Source organism: Sciurus vulgaris (assembly GCF_902686455.1).
Source record: "Sciurus vulgaris genome assembly, contig: HiC_scaffold_442_arrow_ctg1, whole genome shotgun sequence".
Taxonomy (NCBI): Eukaryota; Metazoa; Chordata; class Mammalia; order Rodentia; family Sciuridae; genus Sciurus; species Sciurus vulgaris.
In genome coordinates this window covers 5,024,089-5,046,902 of record NW_027632595.1, presented here as the reverse complement: position 1 = coordinate 5,046,902, position 22,814 = coordinate 5,024,089, and the positions used below count along the sequence as shown (strand labels likewise).

At 33.3% G+C, this 22,814-nt stretch overlaps 2 pseudogenes across 2 annotated transcripts in view; one reads left to right on the top strand and one right to left on the bottom strand.

The window, feature by feature from the left end:
• The window catches only part of LOC306652683 (5'-AMP-activated protein kinase subunit beta-2-like), a 1,102,880-nt pseudogene that overhangs the window by 825,635 nt on the left and 254,431 nt on the right, over positions 1-22,814 (top strand). The gene's annotated exons all lie outside the window — the stretch shown is intronic.
• On the bottom strand, positions 19,923-22,731 carry LOC306652677 (PRELI domain containing protein 3B-like; annotated as a pseudogene). The gene is made up of 2 exons: positions 22,676-22,731; positions 19,923-20,855 (listed from the first exon to the last, which is right to left on the bottom strand). The product of its transcript is annotated as a PRELI domain containing protein 3B-like (transcript).

Genomic DNA, 22,814 nt, shown 5'->3' with positions numbered 1-22,814 from the left:
AAATGCTGCAAACAAATCTAGATGTTACATCAATAAAACCCAATGACAGCATAGCAGAAGAAATGACAGAAAAGGAGTTCAGAATGTACATAATAAAATGATCAGAGAAGCAAACGATGAGATGAAAGAGCAAATGCATGCACTGAATGATGAGATGAAAGAGCAAATGCAAGCATTGAATGATCGCACCAATCGACAGTTAAAAGAGCAAATACAGGAAGCAAAAGATCATTTCAATAAAGAGTTAGAGATATTGAAAAAAAAAACAAACAGAAATCCTTGACATGAAGGAAACAATAAACCAAATTAAGAACTCCATAGAAAGCATATCCAATAGAATAGAACACCTGGAAGACAGAACCTCAGACATTGAACACAAAATATTTAACCTTGAAAACAAAGTTGAACAAACAGAGAAGATGGTAAGAAATCATGAACAGAATCTACAAGAACTATGGAATATCATGAAAAGGCCCAATTTAAGAATTATTGGGATTGAGGAAGGCCTAGAGAAACAAGCCAAAGGAATGAACAATTTATTCAATGAAATAATATCAGAAAATTTCCCAAATCTGAAGAATGAAATGGAAAGTCAAGTTCAAGAGGCTTATAGGGCTCGAAATACCCAAAATTACAACAGACCCACAACAAGGCACATTATAATGAAAATACCTAACATACAAAATAAAGACAGAATTTTCAAGGCTGTGAGAGAAAAGAACCAAATTACATTCAGGGGGAAACCAATACGCATATCAGCAGATTTTTCAATCCAGACCCTAAAAGCTAGAAGGGCCTGGAACAACATTTTTCAAGCCCTGAAAGAAAATGGATGCCAACCAAGAATCTTATACCCAGCACAATTTACCTTCAAATTTGACTATGAAATAAAATCCTTCCATGATAAACAAAAGCTAAAAGAATTTACAAAAAGAGAGCCAGCATTACAGAACATTCTCAGCAAAATATTCCATGAGGAAGTGATGGAAAACAAAGAAGCAAATCAGCAAAGAGAGGAATTATCCTAAAAGAATTGGCAAATAAAGGAGGAAACAAGTTGTGTCAAAAAATAAATAAATAAAATTTTAAAAATGAACCAAATGACCGGGAAACCAAATCATATCTCTATAATAACCCTTAATGTTAATGGCCTGAATTCATCAATCAAAAGACATAGACTGGCAGATTGGATTAAAAAGAAAGATCCAACAATATGTTGCCTGCAAGAGACTTACCTCATAGAAAAAGATACCCATAGACTAAAGGTGAAAGGATGGGGAAAAACATACCATGCACATGGACTCAGCAAAAAAGCTGGAGTATCCATTCTCATTTCCGATAATGTGGACTTCAAGCCAAAGTTGGTCAGAAGGGATAAATAAGGTCATTTCATACTACTTAAGGGAAGCATAAATCAACAAGACATAACAATCATAAACATCTATTCCCCAAACAGTGGCTCATCCATGTATGTTAAACAAATCCTTCTCAATTTCAGAAACCAAATAGACCATAACACAATAATACTAGGTGATTTTAACACACCTCTCTCACCACTGGACAGATCTTCCAGACAAAAATTGAACAACGAAACCATAGATCTCAATAACACAATCAATACTTTAGACTTAACGGATATTTACCATCCAACCAAGAGTGAATACACTTTCTTCTCAGCAGCACATGGATCCTTCTCTAAAATAGACCATATAGTATGCCACAAAGCTAAGGTTAGCAAATACAAGAAGATAGAGACACTACCATGTATTCTATCAGATCATAATGGATTGAAGTGAGAAAAAAATGAAAGAGTAAAACACAGAAACTATTCCAACATCTGGAGATTAAACAATATGCTATTATATGATGAATGGATAACAAAAGATATTAGGAAGGAAATTAAAAAATTCTTAGAGGTAAATGAGAACAAAGAAACATCATATCAAAATCTCTGGGACACTATGAAAGCAGTACTTAGAGGGAAATTTATTTCATGGAGCACATTTAATAAAAGAAGTAAAACTCACCAAAAAATCGACCTAACACTACAGCTCAAAGCCCTAGAAAAAGAAGAACAGACCAACACCAAAAGTAGTAGAAGACAGGAAATAGTTATACTCAGAGCTGAAATCAATGAAATTGAAACAAAAGAAACAATACAAAAAATTGACAAAATAAATAGTTGATTCTTTAAAAAAATCAACAAAATTGATAAACCTTTAGCCACACTAACAAAGAGAACACGAGAGAAAACCCAAATCACTAAAATTCAGAATGAACAAGGAAATATCACAACAGACAGGATTGAAATACAAAACATAATTAGAAGATATTTTGAAAATCTGTACTCCAACAAAATAGAAAATTTCGAAGACATCAACAGGTTTCTAGAGACATATGAATTGCCTAAACTGAACGAGGAGGACATAAAAAATTTAAATAGACCAATTTCAAGTACTGAAATAGAAGAAGTCATCAAAAGCCTACCAACAAAGAAAAGTCCGGGACAAGATGGATTCTCAGCCGAGTTTTACAAAACCTTTAAAGAAGAGCTCATTCCAATACTTCTCAAAGTATTCCATAAAATAGAAGAGGAGGGAAACCTCCCAAACTCATTCTATGAAGCCAATATCACACTGATACCTAAACCAGACAGAGCCTCATCAAGGAAAGAAAATTTCAGACCAATATCCTTAATGAACATCGACCCAAAAATTCTCAACAAAATTTTAGCAAATCTCATACAAAAACATATTAAAAAGATAGTGCACCATGATCAAGTGGGTTTCATCCCAGGGATGCAAGGTTGGTTCAACATAAGGAAATCAATAAATGTAATTCACCATATTAATAGACTTAAAGTCAAGAATCACATGATTATTTCAATAGATGCAGAAAAGCATTTGATAAAATACAGCAAACCTTCATGCTCAAAACACTAGAAAAAATAGGGATAGTGGGAACATTCCTTAACATTGTAAAGGCCATTTATGCTAAGCCCATGGATAATATCATTCTAAATGGTGAAAAACTGAAAGCATTCCCCCTAAAAACTGGAACAAGGCAGGGATGCCCTCTTTCACCACTTCTATTCAACATCGTTCTTGAGACTCTGGCCAGAGCAATTAGACAAACCAAAGAAATTAAAGGAATATGAATTGGAAAAGAAGAACTCAAACTATCCCTGTTCGCTGATGACATGATTATATATTTAGAGGAACCTGGAAATTCCACCAGAAAACTCTTAGAACTCATAAGTGAATTCAGTAAAGTAGCAGGTTACAAGATCAATACCAATAAATCCAACGCATTTTTATACATAAGTGATGAATCTTCAGAAAGAGAAATTAGGAAAACTACCCCATTCACAATAGCCTTGAAAAAATAAAATACTTGGGAATCAATCTCACAAAAGAGGTGAAAGACCTCTACAATGAGAACTATACAACACTAAAGAGAGAAATTAAAGAACACCTTAGAAGATGGATTGATCTTCCATGTTCTTGGATAGGAAGAATTAATATTGTCAAAATGGCCATACTACCTAATGTGCTATACAAATTCAATGCAATTATAATTAAAATCTCAATGACGTACCTTACAGAAATAGAGCAAGCAATTATGAAATTCATCTGGAAGAATAAGAAACCCAGAATAGCTAAAGCAATCATTAGCAGGAAGAGTGAAACAGGGGGTATTGCAATACCAGATCTTCAACTCTACTACAAAGCAATAGTAACAAAAACGGCATGGTATTGGTACCAAAATAGAAAAGTAGATCAATGGTACAAAATAGAGGACATGGACACAAACCCAAATAAATACAATTTTCTCATACTAGACAAAGGTGCCAAAAATATGCAATGGAGAAAAGATAGCCTCTTCAACAATGGTGCTGGGATAATTGGAAATCCATATGCAACAGAATGAAACTAAACCCATATCTCTCACCATGCACGAAACTAAACTCAAATTGGATTAAGGACCTCGGAATCAGACCAGAGACCCTGCATATTATAGAAGAAAAAGTAGGTCCAAATATTCACCTTGTTGGTCTAGGATCAGACTTCCTTAACAGGACTCCCATAGCACAGGAAATAAATGCTAGAATCAACCACTGGGATAGATTCAAACTAAAAAGCTTTCTCTCAGCAAAGGAAACTATCAGCAATGCAAAGAGAGAGCCTACAGTGTGGGACAATATCTTTGCCAATCATACTTCAGATAGAGCACTAATCTCCAGAATCTATAAAGGACTCAAAAAACTCTACTCCAAGAGTTCAAATAATCCAGTCGACAAATGGGCTAAGGAAATGAATAGACACTTCACAGAAGAAGATCTACAAGCAATCAACAAGCATATGGAAAAATATTCAACATCTCTAGTAATAAGAGAAATGCAAATCAAAACCACCCTAAGATTCCATCTCACCCCAATTAGAATGGCGATTATCAAGAATACGAGCAACAACAGGTGTTGGCGAGGATGTGGGGAGAAAGGTACACTCATACATTGCTGGTGGAGCTGTAAATTAGTGCAGCCACTCTGGAAAGCAGTGTGGAGATTCCTTAGAAAACTTGGAATGGACCCTCCATTTGACCCAGCTATCCCACTCCTTGGCCTATACCCAAAGGACTTAAAATCAGCATACTACAGAGATACAGCCACATCAATGTTCATAGCTGCTCAATTCACAATAGCCAGCCTGGGGAACCAACCTAGATGCCCTTCAATTGATGAGTGGATAAAGAAACTGTGGTATATATATACAATGAAATATTACTCAGCCATAAAGAATGATAAAATTATGGCATTTGCAGGCAAATGGATGAAATTGGAGAATATCATGCTAAGTGAGATAAGCCAATCTCAAAAAGCCAAAGGACGAATGATATCGCTAATAAGTGGAGGATGACACATAATGGGGGGGAGGGAAGGGTTAGTGTTAGGGTTAGAGTTAGGGTTAGGGAGGGGGGCAAGTATGGAGGAAGGAAGCACTGTATAGAGGGTAAAGAGGGGTGGGAGAGGTGGGGGGAAGGGAAAAATAACAGAATGAATCAAACAACATTACTCTATGTAAATTTATGATTACACAAATGGTATGCCTTTACGCCATGTACAAACAGAGAAACAACATGTACCCCATTTGTTTACAATTAAAAAAAAAGAAAGATAAAAAAAAGATTTTAATCAAACTGGAGAATTTTTTGTCAGATTGTCTGGAAAAATACCTTTTTCTAGGCAGGTGAAGATATACAATCATCTTTCTAAAAACACTGCAATTTTAATTTGTTCTAGCAAATAAAATTAAATTAATAAGGATGACTACAGCAAAGTGTGTAAACTTGATACTAAGGTCATGAAACATAAAATACAATATGACCCTTAAAAATATGATCACACACATTTATTTTTTCTCTCACCTGAAACAACTAAATGACAATTAATGGATTACTAAAAAGTTATATGAGGCAATAGTATGTTAAAATTTTCACAAACTCATAGTAAAATGAAAACAGTTTAAGAAGAGCTGTGGAACAAAAACACAGGCATCAAGCTGGGACTAAGTAGAGAAATAGAAACCCTCTCAATACTCCAAAAGCCTAGGGCTCATGGTCCTTACAGGGCACCATGATGTGGGGGAACTGAAGGGATCCACGCAACAAGTAATGGGAGCACCGTGAGCTCTTGGATCCCTGTCTTTTCAATTTAAACAATTTTTCAGTCCTATTTCTTTTTAATTTTGAGGTGTGTTATTGCTGAGATGTTGAGGCTGGCCTCAAAATTGTAGTCCTCCTGCCTCAGATACTTTACTTACTGGGATTATAGACATGTGACATCATGCTCACTCACTACCCTGATTTTATTTTTATTTATTTATTTATTTATTTATTTATTTATTTATTTATTTATTTATTTATTTATTGTGCTGGGGATTGAACCCAGGGCCTTGTGCTTGCAAGGCATGTACTCTACCAACTGAGCTAAACCCCTAACCTTTTCTCTATTTTGTTTGTTACCCCCTTTTTAATTACCAGAGATAGCCCCTTCTAAATCTGACTTTTTGAGTGGTTGATCCAACTAAATTTACTTTGGAATTATAAAAACTTAATAATTCTACCCAAGAAAAGGTAACTTTGTGATGACATATCTGAATCACAAGTATGTAGGTAGATTTCTACTGAAAGAGGTACTTTGAAGAACTCCATCTTCCCCCTTACTAGCACTCTTTAAAAGTATGGTAATAATTGACATGAGCACAAATATTTTCTTGAAATTTTCCAAGGACCTCAATTATAGTTGATTGGTTCTTTTTTTTTTTTTCCATCCCTCATTTATACTTGATCATGTGGCACATAGTAATAGTTCAACATGGCATCTTCTGTGGCTCAAGTCATACTTGACAGTGATGTGCACAAAATGGTGAGGGTCTGTGCCAGCTCTGGGAAAGTTCATAAGCAGGACAGAGATGCCCACATAATCAGCTAACTGTTAATGTCTTTGCCTATGAGGTAAGACTACTGGAGACAGAATATTGTTTGGTCTTGTTATTTAATCCAACCTACCAGCCTGTGTCTTTGGAGTAATAAATTGAGTACACTAATACTCAGCATTATTATTGGAAGGTGAATTTTATTTCCTGGCATTTTGATCTATTTCTAGTTTTAAAGTTGAATTAGATTTTCCTTTGATATACCATTCTTCAAGTGTAGTTTCATCCTCTGATAATTTTCATATGTGTTCTGCATTTCTTCCTCATGAAATATTTCATTTAATGCATACTGTAGTGCCAGCTTTCTCATTGTGAATTCTTTTATCTTGTGTTTATCAAAAGTTATGTAAGGTTTTTATTCCATCCTCAAATATGAAGTTTATTTTTCCAGGGAATACTACTCTTAGATAGCATACATTTTCTTTTGGAACTTTGTTTAACTTATTTCAAGTCCTCCTAGTTTTTATGGCCTGGGTTCAAAAATCACCTGAAATCCAAATTCTAAATGTGACCATTTTACTCCAGCTGCTTTAAAAATGCTGTCCTTTTTCTGTAGGTTAGGCAGAAAGTTGCCTCAAAATGGGTTTGCTGTAATTTTGTATATTTGGAGTGCTGTGTAACTACTGTATTTGATTTTTCATTTTATTTTTAAAATTTGTCAATTTTTCTGTTATTATTTTATTGAAAATATTGTGCATTCCTTTAATTTGTACCTCTGAGCCTCTATAATGCCTAGATTTTAACTTTTCCTATTATCTCATAATTCTTGAAAATTCTGTTCATGGTCTCTTAACATTATTTCTCCATGATCAAGTTTATTTTAAAGATGGGCCTGAGGTTGTGGTAGAGCACTTTTGCCTAGAAAGTGTAAGGCACTGGGTTCAATTCTCAGCACCACATATAAGTGAATGAAATAAAGATCTATCAAGATCTAAACACAATATTTAAAAATAAATTATGTAATTGTGTTTGTTGCCTGAAATATATCTTTCAAATGATCCAGTCTATTATTAATGCTTTCTATTGAAATTTTTTAAAATTTATTTTAATTGTAAACAAATGGGATACAGGTTGATTCTGTTTGAATTTTTAACTTGGTATATTGATTCTTCCATTTCAAGTATTTCCAGTTGATTCTACTTCAAAATCCCTATCTCCTTTTCAAAATGATCTTTCACTTCTTGTATTTTCTCTCTGATTCTACTCTTTACATCATCTTTTACCTCTTAGATCATCTTAACTATTAACTTTCTGCACTGCAATGTCAATGGAGTCTACTGTGAATCATTCTGTTTTGTTGTGAAGTTTCCCCTTGCTACTTTATATTGTTTATGTATCTACCCATCTATTTGAATGGATTTGAAGCAGTAGGGCTTCTACTCTGCAAGCTTTTAGTGATCTTGTAGGTTTATAGTGCCTCACAGATTAGGGGAGTCAAATAAAAGCAAAAACCTTATGTATAATATATGGGATTAAGTACTTAGTTCCTATTATGACATCTACAGTGTTGTTTGACACAGTAAACAAAAACGGTGAGATCAGCAGTTTCAGTAAAAACAATAGGTACTCAAAAATTATGTCTGTCATAAACTCAAATAATAGGTATTATTTATGAATTTCTGTGTATTAACTGCTGCTTTAGCATTAGTGGTAGGGTCTGGCATTTTATAAATCAGTGGTAAGAGAAATTAAAAAAAGAGTTAAGAGGAAAGAAGAGATCAGAGGGTAGAAAAAGGTTTGCAATTTCAAAAGTAGAATAGGGCTGATGCAGAGGCAACATAGGATGTGTTGTTTATGAGAGGAAGAAGAAATAGAGATATAAAAAAGCAAGAGTAAAAGAGCAGACATGAGTTTGTCTCGTATTGATTTGTCTTCTATTTTTAGATTTTTAAATTAGTGCATTATAGATATACATAAAATTAAAATTCACTGTGCTTTTTTGTTTATGTACATGAGAGAGTTTTGTTTGTTTTATTCTACTGTTTATCACTCTCTTTGTCCCCCTTTCCTTCCCTATAACCCATTCCTTTACTCTACAGATGTCTCATCTCTTTTCATTGGATTTCCCCTTTTTCCATTATTTGGGCAATCATTCACTTATGAGGGGAAACATTTGACCCTTGACTTTCTGATTCTGGTTTATTTCACATAAAACTGTGTTCTTCAGTTTCATCAATTTTCCATTAAGTACTATCATTATATTCTTCTGTATGACTAAGTAAAACTCCATTGTTTATACACGCCATATTTTCTTTATCCATTAGTCTGTTGATGTGTATGCGGGTTGGTTTTGTAATTTGGTTATTTTGAATTGTGTTGCTTTAAACACTGAAGTGGCTGTATCTTTATAGTATGCTGATTTTTGATCTTTAGATATATACAAAGGAGTGGAACAACTGGGTGCACTATAACTTCCTATTCTTCTGTGTATTCATATAGAAATATAGGAAAGTTATGTCTGATTCATTCTACAGTCTTTCCTATTCCTATCTCCTCCTTTCCTTTCATTCTCCTTTATCTAATCCAATAAACTCCTATACTTTGTTTCCCCCTGATATGTGGATCCCTCACATTATTCACATTATTCTTGGTAATTGCTATTGTGAGTTGAGCGAGATAAAATTTAGATGTAGTTCTTTTTGAATGTAGGAGTTTTATTGAAGTATGAGAAAAGAGCAAGGGGACAATAATAGACTTTCTCCTCCATGCAGTTTTGATTTGCATTTTCCTGATTGCTGGAGATGTTGAACATTATTTCATATATGTGTTGGCCATTCGTATTTCTTCTCATGAGCAATGTGTGTTTAGATTTCTTCCCCATTAAGTCATTGGGGGAGTTCATGGTGTTTCCAGTTCTTTTTATATTCTGTATATTAATTTCCTATCTGAGGAGAAGGTGAAAAATTTTCTTCCATTGTTAGGCTCTTTATTCATTCTTGTTTTCTTTGTGTTGAAGAAGTTTTGAAATTTTATTTCATCCTACTTATTGATTCCTGGTTTTATTTCTTGTGTGAAAGTTGATGCATTTGTCAATATATTGCAGTGTTGTACCTACATTTTCTTTAAGCAACTGTAATTTCTGGTTTTATTCCTAGGTCTTTGATCCACTTGGTGTTGGCTTTTGTGCAGGGTGAGAAATAGAGATAAAGTTTTTTTTTTTTTCTACATATGGATATCCTGTTTTCATAGCACCATTGCTTTTTTTATTATTATATTTTTATTTAACTTTTAATTTTTTACAGACTGCATTTTGATTCATTGTACAAAAACGGAGTTCATCATTTTGTTTCTATGGTTGTACACAATGTTGATTCATACCATTCGTGTAATCATACATGTACATAGGGAATGATATCTGTCTCATTCCACCTTTTTTCATATCCCGCCTTCTCATTTCCTTCTACATATTCTAAAGTTCCCCCATAATTCTCTCATTCCTCACACCCCACTCCCCTTATACATCATTATTCACTTATCAGAGAAAACATTCAGACTTTGGCTTTTTGGGCTTGGCTTATTTCACTTAGCATGATAGTCTCCAAATCCATCTATTTATTTGCAAATGCCATAATATTATTCTTTATGGCTGAATAATATTCCATTGTGTATATATATATCAGAGTTTCTTTATCCATTCATCTGTTGAAGGGCATCTAAGTTGGTTGCACAATCTAGCTATTGTGAACTGAGCTGCTATAAACATTGATGTGGCTGTGTTACTGTAGTTTGCTGATTTTAGGTCCTTTGGGAATAAACTAAGGATAACTGAGTCAAAAGGTGGGTCCATTCCATTTTCTTAGGATTCTCCATACTGCTTTTCAGAGTGACTGCACAATTTCTTAAAAGTCTATTTTCTCCAACATATATTTTTTGTTAGTTTCGTCACATGTCAGGTCATTGTATCTATATGAATTTATTTTTTCTATTCTATTGGCTGTATATATGTCTTATATAAAAAATATATGTATATATTTATGTTATATGTATTTATTTATATGCACTTATATAAATTATATATGTAAATAAGTAATATATATATATAAATTATTTTTTGGTACTGGTGATTGAACTTAGAAATGATTTGCCCATTAGCTATGTATACTACTGACCACATTTAAATGATTTCCATATTTTTATTAGTACATTATAGTTTTACATAATGATGAGATTTATTGTTACATATTCATACATGCATTCAATAAAAAATATACAACATCATTTCCCAGTGTTTTTCTTTTCTTTTTTCCTCCTCCCCTTGGTTCCTTCCTTCATTTTTATTTGTTCTTTTTAGATATAAATGACAGTTCAGTATATTCTGAAATATTATACATGCATGGAATATAGCTTATTCTAACTAGGATCCTATTCTTGTGGTTGTACATGATGTAGAATTTCACTGGTCATGTATTCATATGTGAAAACAGGACAGTTATATAAAATTCATTTTAATGTCTTTCCTATTCCCATGCCACTCCCTTATTTTTCCTCTGTCTAATCCAATGAACTTCTGTTTTTCCCTCCCAACCCCTTATTGTGTGTTAGCATCCACATATCAGAGAGAATATTTGGTCTATGATTTTTTGGAAGTGGCTTATTTCACTTAGCATGATAGTGATTCATCCATGTACCAGCAAATGGTATAATCTCATTCTTCTTTATGGATGAGTAATATTTCATTGTGTATACATACCATATTGTCTTTATCCATTCATCTGTTGAGGGACACCAAGTTTGGTTCCATAGCTTTGCTCTTGTGAAGTGAGCTCCATCATCACTCTAGTATGCTGATTTTAAAACTTTTGGATATATACTGAGGAGTGGGATAACTGGGTCAAATGGTGGTTCCATTCCATATTTTCTGAGGAATGTCCATATTGCTTTCCAGAATGGTTTCACCAATTTGCAGTCCCACCAGCAATGTAAGAGTGAACATTTTTCCCCACATTCTCACCAACATTTATTATTGTATTCTTGAAAATTGCCATTCTAACTGGAATGGGATGGAATCTCAGTAGTTTTAATTTGCATTCATCTAAATGCTAAAGACATTAAACCTTTTCTCGTATATTTGTTGACCATTTCTATTTCTTCTGTGAATTGCTTGCTAAGTTTCTTTGCTTATTTATTGATTTTTTTTGGTGTTAAGTTTTTTGAGTATATATTCTAGATATTAATTCTCTGTCTGAAGTAAAGGTAGCAAAGATATTTCTCATTCTGTAGACGTTTTTGTTTTCTTTGCTGTGATGAAGATTTTTAGTTTGATGCCATCCCATTTATTCATTCTTTATTTTACTTTTTGTGCTTTAGAAATCTTGTTGAGGAAGTTGGTTCCTAAACCAACATGGTGGACAGTTTGGCCTATATCTTTGGCTAGTTTGCAAAGAATCTCTGATCTGATGTCTAGGTCCTTGACCCAGTTTGAGTTGAGTTTCGTGCAGGTTGAGGAATAGGACTTAAATTTTACTGTAGCACACTTGGATTTCCAGTATTCCCAGCACAATATGTTGAAGATTCTATCTTTATCCATTATATGTTTTTGTCACCTTTGTCTATTTTGAGTTAACTGCATATATATAGGTTTTTCTCTGGGTCTACTATTCTGTTCCATTTGTCTTCATGTCTGTTTTTGTGCCAAAACCATGCTGTTTATTATTACTATAACTCTGTAATATAACGTAAGGTCTGGTGTTGTGATGCCTCCTGCTTCAGTTTTCTAAGGCTTGCTTTAGTTATTTAGGGCCTCTTGTTTTTCCAAATAAATTTCATGATTGCTTTTTCTATTTATATGAAGAAAATCATTGGAATTTTTATAGCAGTTTCATTAAATCTGTATAATGCTTTTGGTAGTGTGTCATTTTGACATATTAATTCTGCCTATCCAAGAACATGGGAGATCTTTCGATCTTCTAAGGTCTTCTTTAATTACTTTCTTTATTGTTCTGTAGAATTCATTGTAGATATATTTTGACTCTTGTTAGATTTATTTCCAAGTATGTTTTGAGGCTATTGTGATTGATTAGTGTCCTAATTTTGCTTTCAGCTGATTCATCAAAGGTGTATAGGAACACAATTGATTTATGGCATTAATTTTATATCCTGCTACATTTCTGAAAGTTAATGGATTTGAAAAGCTCTCTGGTGGAGTTTTCTGAGTCTTCTAAATTTAGAATCATGTCATTGGCAAATAGGGATATTTTAAGTTTTTCTTTTCCTATTCACATCCCTTTAATTTCTTTCTTTTGTTTAATTGCTCTGGATAGACTTTCAAAGACTATGTTGAAGAGAGGTGGTAAAAAAGTGCATTCCTGTCTTGTTCCAGTTTCTATCAGGAATACTTTCAATTTTTTTCCATTTAGAATGATAGTGACCTTTGGTTTAGCATATGTAATATTTACAATGTTGAAGAATATTTCTAATTTTTTTGGTGTTTTAAGCATGAATGGATGCTGAATTTTGTCAAATGCTTATCTTCCTCTATTGTGATAATTATGTAATTTTTATATTTAAATCGGTTGATGTGATGAATTATGTATATTGATTTCTGTATGTTAAAACATTCTTGCATTCCTGGCACAAACCTCACTAGATCACGGCGCTCTATCTTTTTAGTATGTTCTTTGCCAGTATTTTATTTACAATTTTTGCATCTATGTTCGTCAGGATAATGGGTATTTCTTTCCTTGCTGTATCTTTATCTGGTTTTGTTATCAGGGTGATACTAGTTTCATAGAATGAGTTTGAAAGTGTTTTCTCTATTTCTATTTTATTTAATAATTTAAGAAGTATTAATGTAACACATTCTATGAAGGTCTGGAAAAACTTGGCTAAGAATCTATCCAGTCCTGGGATTTTCTTTATGGTAGGTTTTTGATGGCATCTTCAATATCATTGCTTGAAATTATTCTGTTTATATTTTCTGTTACCTCCTCAATTAATTTCAATAGTTCATATTTCTGTAGAAATTTTTTGATGATTTCATGATTTTCTATCTTATTAAAGTATAGATTTTCAATATGGTTTCTATCATCTGAGTTTCAGTAGTGTCTGTGGTGCTATTTTATTTTCATTATGAATTTTAGTAATTTGAATTTTCTCTCTTTCTCCATTAGCATGACTAAGGGTTTATCAACTTTATTAATTTTCTCAAAGAACCAACTTTTTTATTGACTTTTTGAATTTTATTTGTTTCAATTTCATTCATTTCAGCACTTATTTTAATTATTTCCTGTCTTCTGCTGTTTTGGGAGTTAATTTGTTCTTCTATTTCTTGGACTTTTAGATGTATTGTTAGGTTAATTACTTGGTGATTTTCTATTTTTTTATTGAATGAGCTCAGTGTGATAATCTTTCTTCTTAGAACTGCCTTCATAGTGTCCCAGAGATTTTGGTATGTTTCATCACTACTCTCAATGTCTTCTAAGTGTTTTTTTAACTTCATCTCTGATTTCTTCATTTTTCCATTAGCCATCCATTGTTATCCATTATCCACTTGTCAGGTAGGTTCTATTTTTTATTTTTTCATTGATTTCTAATTTTATTTTATTATCTGATATAATGCAAGATATTATTTCTAATTTTTTGTATTTACAAAGAGTTGTTTTGTGGCCTAAACTATGGTCTATTTTAGCGAAGGATGCATGTGCTTATGAGAAGAAAGTGTATTCAGTCATTGATGTATAAAATATTCTATATATGTTGGTTATGTCTAGATTATTAATTGTATTTTTTATTTCTAAAGCTTCTTTAGGTTTTGGTTGGAAAATCAATCAATTGGTGATAGACATGTATTAAAGTCAACCAGTATTATTGTGTTGTGGTCTGTTTAATTCTTGAAATTGTGAAGAATTTGTTTGATGTATTTAGATCATCCATTGTTTAAGGCATAAATATTTGTAATTGTTATGTCCTGTTGAAATTTAATTCCTTTAAGTAGAATGAAATGACATTCTTTATTCCCTTTGATTAACTTTGACTTTAAGTCCACTTCATCTGCTATAAGGATATATATATATATATATATATTTATAAGGGTTTTATATATATATATTTATAAGGGTTTTATATATATTTATTTATTTATAAGGGTTTATATATATTATATCATTCCCTCCTTGTATAACAGTTCCATGTAAATAAAATTTTATTCCCATCATTTTACCTTTAGTCTTTTCCTATGAGGTATGCCTCTTGGAGACAGCATATTTTGCAGTCTTGGTTTTGAATCCAATCTGTCAGTCTATGTCTTTTAACTGATGATTTATACCATTTAAATTCAATGTTATTATTGAGATATGATTTTATTTCCTGTTATTTGAGTTATTTCTGTTTTCTTTACCTGAATTAGTTTCTCCTTTGATTAACTATTCTTCTAGTGTTGTTCTTCCCTTCACTGGTTTCCACTTCTTTTTCATGAAATATCTTATTGTCTGTTTTGTAGTGCAGGTTTTCTAGATGTCAGTGCTTTTAACTTTTGTTTAATATGGATGGTTTTTATTTCATTGTAATTTCTGAAACTTAATTACTCTGAAAATAGTATCCTTGGTTGGCATCAATTTTCTTTCAGAGCTTGGTACATAGCATTTCAAGACCTCCTATCAATGAGGGCCTGAGTTGAGAAATAAACTGAGATCAGATTTGATTCCCTCTAAATGTTATCTGTCATTTTCTCTGAAAGTCTTTAAAATTCTATTCTTATTCTGTATGTTAAGCATTTTCATAATAATTTGTCTTTGTGTTGGTCTCTTGTAATTTTGTACATTTGGGTCCTTTTGTTTTTAGATGCAATTAATGAGTCAAAGATTCTTTGATTCAGCTAGGACAGACTGCCCCTCCAGTCTCAGGATGCTTCACTTTAAGCCTCAGGTAGAAACAGTATTACCACTGCTTGAGTTCTGGATAGCCGAACTAGGAGAAATGCTGCCTTACTCTAATCCACCAACTTGTGCCTCCCCTTTCACGATTTATTTTGAGATGTGATCTTGGTGAATTGCCAAGTCTAACTTTGAACTTTAAATCCTCCTGCTTCAACTTCCTCAGTTGCTGGAATTAATGGTCTGCACCATTACACCAGCTTCTAAGTAACAATAATTCTTAAAAAGTTTTCTAAGCTTAATAAACTTTTGCTGTTTTCAGCAAGACTCTTGATTTTTCAGTCTGTGCTGAACAACATTAACACCCAATGACTTCCAATGGTGTAATGAACAGAAAGTAACACAGGTTAGTCATGTTAAAGAAGATGGCCTCTTAAAGAATATTGTTCTGCCTCAGACCTCACCACCACAACCTACCTTTCAGTACCTGTGTATCAGCCAGAAAAAGAATAACATTTACTGACTGGCATATATTTTTTAGAAACCTTGCGTACCTTGAATGAAACTCACTTGATCATAGTGCATTATCTTCTTAATGTTTTGCAATGTTATTCAACAATAATTTATCAAACATTTTTACATCTGTTTGTCAGAAATATTATTCTGAAGTTTTGTTTCCTTCATATCACTTTGGTTTGGGTATCAGGGTGGTACTTGCTTCACAGAATAAATCTGACAGTGTTTTCTGCTGCTCTGTTTCATGAAATCATTGGAGAAGAAATGGCATTAGTTATTCTTTAAAAGTCTGATGGAGCTTGACTGAGAATCCTTTAGCTATTGGGTTTTTCTTAACCTCAGCTTTCTTGATCCTTATTACTTTACTCTATGCTGATAACATCCCTCCTTTTGGTGAACTTTGAGCACTTCTAGAGAAAATCATACAACAGGAGGGCAGACTGGAATTAGTAATGACAAAACTCAAATGGTAACTTCACATTTGAGTTTGCATTGTTTGTTTTTATAAGGCAATGTCCAGTTCCATGGATCACCTGCCTTATACACTTCCCCCACACATGCACAGACAACTTGGCTATGTTCTTTTCATGATCTAGTCTCAAACATTATAAATTCTTTAAATTGTCATTAGGTCAATCATCAGAAACTCCGTCTTCATGAATCTTCAGATTTTAATTCTGTTACCTTTAATTTGTTTACAATCAGATGTTAGCCAGAGAAGGTATCCACAAAACTTGGGATCCCCACTCTCAGGTTTTCTCCTTTCTTCATTACTCCTCACTTTGCATTACCTAGGAAATCTATCTGTTTTGTTCATCTGCATGCAGCCAGACTACAAGTTTGTGTTAAGATATTTTTACTCCTCCATTCTGGGGCCTGTCTTCATAAAAAATGATGAAAGAAAACCTGTGCCAAGCCCAGCCCAATTCTATGACCTGATTTGGTTATTCTTTAATTCCTTTGGGTAGGATTCCTTGTGCTCCTTTGTCCAGAGTTCACAATTGTTGTTTCTTTCTTTTTTTTTTTTTTTTTTTTTTTTGTGGTGCTGGGGATAGAATCCAGGACCTTGTGCTTTCAAGGCAAGCACTTTACCAACTGAGCTATCTCCCTAGACTTGTTGTTTTTGCTTATGTGCTAGGGATAGGAAAGAAGAGGGTCAGCCACACTAAGAAGTAAGTTTATAGAGTTCTCTTTTTATATTCAAATGGTATAAAAATCCATGAAACTTCCATGAAATTAAATCCATGAAATTAAACACATATGATACCCAAAACTTCTTGGTACTATGCTATAAAATCCCAATGCCCTGTCCCTCTTTCTTACTTCTTCCTCTTTTTCTAATTAGAAATATTTCCCACATAAACCCATCCTCATTTTTATTGCAATTCACTGTGCCAGATGTTCCATCTCTTGAAGTCTGCCTCCCCACAGGAACACATCTTCTCTTCCTTGGCAAGGCAAAAAGGGCTTCCTCTCAGTCACATTTGCTGAGCTCCTTCATGTCTGTGGCCAGCAGTTGCCATACAGTTCATGTTGTTCATCAGTTATCAGGGAAAATTTAGACTGCAGAAATGATAAGTCCCACTGGCAGACAAAGAGAAGGAAAAACATTATAAGAATTTGTCCAGTACAATTAAAAAGGAAACCTAAAATGTTCAGTTTCCTTCAGTGGTTTACAAACAATATGCTAGTCTCTTTTATTCTGTGCTACTGAAGATCAGAACAATGAAGTAATTTCCCTGGAAATAATCATTGTTATGTGTAATTACATGTCAAGTATTTTGGCAGTGTGTGTGTATGAATTTGATATCTCTCACTTTGAGAAGGCCTATATTATTTTGGATGAGTTTCTTTTGGTAGGAAAAATTTGGGAAACATCCAAAAAAATGTTCTTAAAGTGGAGCAGGCTGATCTACTATAAGAGCCACAGCATGAATATTTTAAGTTGTTGTGCCCTAAATGACTACTCATCAAACATGCAGAATTTCACAGAGAAAATAGAGAGCTGATATACTTATAAAAGAAAATATCCTCAGCTTGGTGACTATCTTGTTAAATAATAATAGATTTAGGGTTAGGGAGGGGGGCAAGTATGGAGGAAGGAAGGACTGTATAGAGGGAAAAGAGGAGTGGGAGGGGTGGGGGTAAGGGAAAAAATAACAGAATGAATCAAACAACATTACCCTATGTAAATTTATGATTACACAAATGGTATGCCTGTACGCCATGTACAAACAGAAACAACAAGTATCCCATTTGTTTACAAAAAAAATTATAAAAATAATAATAATAATAATAGATTATTTCAGAACTAATACCATTACAATTGTATGTTTTTCCTTTTTGAATTTCTCTTTCCTGTATTATATCATTCTATATATGATCTTGATATAACTTGTTCACAAATAATTTAAATTCTTTTGACAGGGTATGACATGTGAATGTTTTGAATAATAGTTCATCTTTAACACATACATGTTACAATTAATGAAGCATCTATAATATTTTATAAGAGAAAATATAGCATTCATTATTGTTTACCAAATAGACTTTGACTAAAGTACTCTGTTAAAATAATCAATGCCATAATATTTCATGTGATTCAGTGTTCAACTGCTGAAGGGGAATAAAAAAGAAAAGCAAAACTCTAGGGGGATTGTCTTGCAGACTGAGTTAGAATGTTCTAATGTATCACATAAAAGGTTATGTGGAGATAATACAAGAAAGTAAACTTAATATGTACCAGTATACAATATTTAAGGTTGAAACATAAAATTAAGAAATTTTGTAGAGCCACAATTATTGAATCACATTTGTGCCGTATAATGATATTGATCAATATCTTTAAGAACTATCAGAAAGCTGTCAGAAATGTCTCTTCTGCACATATATTGCTCAGTGATACCCCTTTCCATATATCAATACTGGTCTTATTTGTATAATTCAAAAATTCTAAGACTATTTCAATACCTAAATGTTTGCATGTATGTATGTATGTGTGTGTGTGTATATATACATATATATACATATATATACACACACACACATATATACATATATTTTTTTTTTTTTTGCCATGCTAGGAACTGAGCTCAGGGCCTTTTGCTTCACAGGCAAGTACTCTACAAACTGAGCTATATCCCCAAACCTTTATTTTTAAATAAAATATATTTTTGGATTGTTTTTCACATCACAACCACTCTGGAAAAAATAAATGAGGATATCTCATAATTAAAACCTGCAGTGGACAGATTGAGACAAACATCATTACCCTATGTACATGTATGATTACACAAACAGTATGAGTCTACTTCATATACAACCAGAGAAATAAGTTTTACCCCATTTATTTATAATGAATAAAAAAAAAAAACAAAAAAAAACCCTGCAGTGAACTTCACTCAGTGGTTAATTTGGGACACTCCACACCCTCCAGTATTCATTTTTTCTCACAAAATGCCCCCACAACTTCACAATGGAACCATATAACATAAAACTTTAAGTACTTGGGTTTTATAGTTCACATGAAGACATTATCTGAGCAATTTTAAATGATGTAAGGCTCTCTGAGTAACAAAAGATGTTTTGTAGTCACAATTACCTCAATGACTATTTATATTCAATAACCTGACATATCATTCATTAGCAATTTCAAAACCATTATTTTGACAATGGCCATTTATAAGTTAGCAAATGTGAAATGCTAAAAGAACTGAAAAGCTGTTCTGTTCCAGTGTTCTAAGATTGCTGCAGAACTCAGGTAGTGATTTTTTTTTCGTTTTTCTGTTTTTAGTTAACATAACCAGCCCAGGGTACTGCATGCTAAATCAAATTCAAGGAAGGTAATACCTTTATTAAGTTACAAAACTTTGGCAAAGCAATTCAGTACTCTTTAATACAATAACATATTATTTATGTTGGAGTCATATTTTAGACTTAGTAATAATTGTCACTCCAAAATTATCATTAAATACCATATCAAAACAATGGTTTCTAGGATAGCAGGTTATTTTATACAGTTGAATGTATTTTAAAACTATATGATTTCTCCTTTTAGAGTGAGTTCCCTCATGCTGTTCTATTCTGTATTACCAAAGTGATATTGCTTGGTTCTGAGGTTGGTCCAGAGTCAAGTACAGTTCCAAAATCTGAAAAGTGTTAAAATTATATTTTAAGGAGACTCAATGTCAATACCAATTTTCCCAAGTACTCTTTAAAAAAATTGTTAAATTTTTACAATAATACTAGAATCTTAGAAATTAGTCATTTCAAGCTTACTAACTTCAGATGATTCCTTGGATTTTAGAAGCCTTGTATCTTTGTTTGAATATAAAGTCATATAGCCTTACTCCAGATTATTTTTAAAATTCTACCAAAGATATAGTTGTAGTTTTTAATGACAAATAAATACATTGTCTGCTTGGAGAGACCTAGGGACCTGAGACATACTGACTTTTTTATTTCTCTATAAATGCTACCACCACCATCAGTATTCTTATGCTTCTTCTTGCCAAAGCTGTCAACACTTTGATCTCAGCATTTAATATATATATTACCCATTCCATTGCTTCTTAGACTTTACCAGCATTGGAAGATATCATGCTTGCCATCAACCCTTCCAGGTAACTGCTAAGGCTGACTCCCTGCACAGAGATGATGGTTTCCTGAATCAGAACTGTCTTTTCTGTGTATTAAGGATGTAATTTTTATGTAAGTTTCTTGTCCCCTGAAATATTTGTAAAGGAATATTAGTAGTTTTAAGTTCCATTGTTTTCTCTACAGGATCAACTACAGAATATTCTTGCAGTTGTTTTGATTCTTGCTGCACCAATATGAGACTTCAGGGAAGGAAGGAATTCCCCACTGTATGTTGAGAAGTCTGTGGCTGCACAGCTTTCCAGAGGGATCTATATGTCTGTCCAGCATATCAATTCCAACTACATTGAAGTTCACAGGGTTTGGATATTTGTGCATTGCAGCTGTTATAATTGTTTCCTATGGGTGGTTGAAGACATGTTCCAAGGTCGAGAGCTTCCTGGTGCAGACAGCCCAAGCCCTGTACCAGCTATGCTGGGGTATAGTCACCCAGGCACTGTCTCACCCAACCTGCACCCAGTGGGCCATATAGTGTGCAGAAGCCATCAGGCCCCAAGAAAAAATATCCCACAATGAGATCCCTTAAATATTTGTATTTTCCTAGTTAAAGGTTTCCTAATACGTTGTGTTTATATAAATATTTAATACTTCTTTATTAACTATAGTTTTATGTTTCTAAATACAAAATTTTTTAACATTGATCAGTACTGTATATGCTCATAATAAAACTTATAAGCATAATTTATTATAAGAGGAAAAGTACCAAATTATTCATTATTTATATCTAGGGAGTTTTAAGGCTGAGTTCAGTAAGTTGTTATTACACAATAATTACAGAAGATACTCAACTGGTTTACCACTGAAAGACCTACCAGGAAACTTTGAATTAGGTAGGTATATAGATCTGTTATTTCTATTCTTACCATTCTTGCTGTAATGCACTATATTTAAAGCATTGGGGAACTCTGATGTTTTATATACAGTATTTCCCTCCATCCCTCCACCTGCCCTGCAATATATTGTTCATATGGTTTCAATGCTGCACAAACATGCATTTTCTCATGCCTGTTTGCTTTGAATGCTGTATGCTGATCAGTAGCAAGTTGTTACATTTGTTATCTGTATGCAGTTGCTTGCTGTAAATTAGCAGATCCTATAATAGCTTTATTATATGTCTAAAATAAGTGTTTTATGTAAAAAATAATATAATGGCAACTATCAAAGTTACTTCAATGTAGACAAGCTTAAATGCAGGTTTTTCTGTTTCTGTCATTATTTTTCTCCCTCTTCTTATTTATGTGGAATACTTGAACATTTTATACTTTTGGTACAACTGAATCTGATAATATCTGAAACTCATTATTCTACTGTCCAGCACTGTGGTCCCAATCTAAGATTTTTGATCTTATCCTTGGGAAATATTTAGCTAAACAGACAGCACTTATATATTTCACTCAGCAATGAACTCATACACAAGAATGACTTATTCTATCCTCCCTAGGAAGCCACAGCCTTGCAGAGTATATAAGCAAACTGAGAGTGACATCTACAGAACAGTATAATTAGTGCTATAAAGCTTATCTGCAGGGAGCAGTGAGAGAACACCAGAGTAGCAATTAGCTCCTTGAGAATTGCCATGGAGGAAAGGGAGTCACAAAACCACAGTCTGATAGCAAAGAATGAAATGTCTATATGCATGCATAGGGAGATTGCTGGTAGAACTTCCTATTCCACATTTTTGAATGTTCCATACATTATGAGAGAATAAGAAAGAAGAGTTCATAAACAAAACCCAGTTATTTTATTCAAGAGGATTAAATCACTAGGGTAAGATTCTCATATCCCAAACATTTCACCTCTTGCATTGTCTCCCACATGAGCTTTTGGGAGACACCTCATATCTGAATCATAACAGTTTTATTAATGTACCTATCAATAATGCACAGAGGAACAGAGAAAAAAACTCAGCTCAACAGGGGGATGGACAAGCAGGGTTGTTGAGAGTAACTTCTGTACTGGATTCCAGAATCACATGGTACCATTCTGTGAGATGTTATGGGAAGCAGACACATATGCCTTTAACAAATGTTGGGGTAAATTTGGCAAAAGCTGAGGCTCACTCCTGCTTCAGTCACAAATAAAGCCATTTACACTCTTTGCCTCCTATTTAGGGGCTACAGAGACACAGGAAGACTTGGAATTTTATGTAAAAATAATCTTTAGGATGCAGGCCTGTCACCAATAGTCTCATCCTCTCACCTTGGTGTTATTTCAAGGTGAAGGACAGTCTGAAAGGGAATAACAGGGAAGACCATTTTAGTCTTTAAATTATTCTCAGATACCTCTGCTGAGTTCTGGCTTTTGCTGCCACTGAAATGTCTCCATGATAACCCACCAT